The sequence below is a fragment of the Triturus cristatus genome, chromosome 1_1 (assembly GCF_964204655.1).
Source record: "Triturus cristatus chromosome 1_1, aTriCri1.1, whole genome shotgun sequence".
Classification (NCBI taxonomy): Eukaryota; Metazoa; Chordata; class Amphibia; order Caudata; family Salamandridae; genus Triturus; species Triturus cristatus.
Genome location: NC_140579.1, coordinates 647,401,799 through 647,404,685, shown reverse-complemented (window position 1 = coordinate 647,404,685; position 2,887 = coordinate 647,401,799). Strand labels below are relative to the sequence as shown.

The 2,887-nt window shown below is 60.1% G+C and overlaps 1 pseudogene; it reads right to left on the bottom strand.

The window, feature by feature from the left end:
* Window positions 1-1,747: 1,747 nt before the first annotated feature.
* Window positions 1,748-2,513, bottom strand: LOC146870766 (28S ribosomal RNA; annotated as a pseudogene; the record flags this gene model as incomplete).
* Window positions 2,514-2,887: the final 374 nt, after the last annotated feature.

The window sequence follows — 2,887 nt, the reverse complement described above, 5'->3', positions numbered from 1 at the left end:
CTGTATATAGTGTGAGTGAGGAAAAATAATCATAGCAAAAGTAATGAATTATCAACATGATTAACATTAGCAGGCTAAGGACACCTCTTATGATCAATCAGTTATGAATCTATCATAGTCCACATTGTGTACATAGGAATTAATTTGTACAGATGATGATTTGCAGATATATTATTGTCCATATGTGTTGATGGAAAAAAAAGAATTCATTGTGAAAAAAAGAAATTGAAAAACCAAAAAACTAAAAAAATAGATATTTATATTTTGTTACAATAAAAGAAATATATCATATTTCCATTAGCCTGTATGCCTATCTATTTTACGACTTGCATTTGCTAGACATTATTTGATGATTGTTAGTAGAATGAGAGATATGCATGTTTATTGGGAGTCAATTTGCAAGTAGTATTTATCCGACACTGTGCCCGGTGTTCACCCTTTTCCCACACAAGTTTATTCCCTACTTGGGCTATATATCAAGTCAGTAGGGGCCCCGTTGCTTTACCAAACACACCCTTCCCCAGTGCCCAGACCCTCGGCTGGCTTGCAGGACGGGGGGTTCCCGCAACCTGGGACACTGGGATGGAGCACAAGCCCCGGGTCCGGGCCCAGCTTCCGAACCCTAGCCAGGCCGGGGAGAGCCTCCCCGGGCCTCAGTGGACACCCTTCCCCAGCGCCCGGACCCTCGTCTGGCTTGCAGGACGGGGGGGCTCATGCACCATGGGACCTCTGGGACAGAGCACAAGCCCCGGGATGGGCACAGCTTCCGAACCTTAGCCAGGCTGGGGAGAGCCTCCCTGGGCCCCAGTGGAACCCCCGTACCCAGCGCCCGGACCCTCGGCTGGCTTGCAGGACGGGGGGCGCCCGCACCCTGGGACACTGGGTCGGAGCACAAGCCCCAGGACCGGGCCCAGCTTCTGAACCCTAGCCAGGCCAGGGAGAGTTTCCTAGGTCCCCAGTGGACACCCTTCCCCAGTGCCCAGACCCTCGGCTGGCTTGCAGGACGGGGGGCTCCCACACAATGGGACCTCTGGGACTGAGCACAAGCCCCGGGTCCGGGCACAGCTTCCGAACCCTAGCTAGGCCGGGGAGAGCCTCCCCGGGACCCGGTGGAACCCCCGTCCCCAGCGCCCGGGCCCTCGGCTGGCTTGCAGGATAGGGGGCTCCCGCACCCTGGGACACTGGGACGGAGCACAAGCCCCAGGACCAGGCCCAGCTTCCGAACCCTAGCCAGGCCTGGGAGAACCTCCCCGGGACCCGGTGGAACCCCCGTCCCCAGCGCCCAGACCCTCGGCTGGCTTGCAGGACGGGTGGCTCCCGCAACCTGGGACACTAGGACGGAGCACAAGCCCCGGGACCGGGCCCAGCTTCCTAACCCTAGCCAGGCCGGGGAGAGCCTCCCCGGGCCCCGGTGGACCCCCGTCCCCAGCGCCCAGACCCTCGGCTGGAACCAAGGAGGTTTAAGCCCAGGCACGTCCCCTACCCGACAGCCTGCCCGGGGAGCCCATTTTTCTCGACTATTAAGCCCCCACACTCTGCGGGTCGGGTGACCAGATGGCCCTGCAGGCTGGCGGCCGGGCTAACTCCAACTTTCGATCGGCTGAGGGCAACAGAGGCCATCGCCCGTCCCTTCCGAACGGCGCTCGCCCATCTCTTAGGACCGACTGACCCATTTTCAACTGCTGTTCACATGGAACCCTTCTCCACTTCGGCCTTCAAAGTTCTCGTTTGAATATTTGCTACTACCACCAAGATCTGCACCTGTGGCGGCTCCACTCGGGCCCTCGACCCGGGCTTCCATGCGCATCGCAGCGGCCCTCCTACTCGTCACGGCTTAGCCCCCGCGGCTCTCAGCGCCGGCGACGGCCGGTTATAGGCCCGACGCTCCAGCGCCATCCATTTTCAGGGCTAGTTGATTCAGCAGGTGAGTTGTTACACACTCCTTAGCGGATTCCGACTTCCATGGCCACCGTCCTGCTGTCTATATCAACCAACACCTTTTCTGGGGTCTGATGAGCATCGGCATCGGGCGCCATAACCCGGCTCCACACCAGCGAGCCGGGCTTCTTGCCCATTTAAAGTTTGAGAATAGGTTGAGATCGTTTCAGCCCCAAGACCAATAATCATTCGCTTTACCAGATAAAACTGGGGGCTCCGAGCGCCAGCTATCCTGAGGGAAACTTCGGAGGGAACCAGCTACTAGGTAGTTCGATTAGTCTTTCGCCCCTCTACCCAGGTCGGACGACCGATTTGCATGTCAAGACCGCTACGGACCTCCACCAGAGTTTCCTCTGGCTTTGCCCTGCCCAGGCATAGTTCACCATCTTTTGGGTCCTATCACGCATGCTCATGCTCCACCTCCCCGACAGAGCGGGCGAGACAGGCCGGTGGTGCGCCCACCGCTGAAAGCGCGGCCGGATCCCACCTCGGCCGGCGCACGCCGGCCCTCACCTTCATTGCGCCACAGGGTTTCGCTCGGCCCTCCGACTCGCGCACGTGTTAGATTCCTTGGTCCATGTTTCAATACGGGTCGGGTGGGTAACCGACATCGCCGCAGACCACTGGCGCCCAGCGTGGTCCTCCCTGCCCAGTGGCGCGATGCGGTCGGGGCGCACTGAGAACAGTCCACCCCAGTCGACAGTCGCGCCGGGAGCAGGGGGCCCCGTCCCCCCTTCAACCACCCCAGCGCACCCCGAAGGGCGGCCGGGAACGGGTGCCCGGGGGAGGGCACGAAGGCGGTCAAATCTCCCTCGGCCCCGCGGACACGGCGAAGCTGCTGCCAGGGGGGCTGTAACACCCTCCGCCGGAACGGAGGGCCACCTGCCACCCCAAAGCCTTCCCAGCCGACCCGGAGCCGGTCACGGCGCACCGCCACGGAGGAAATGCG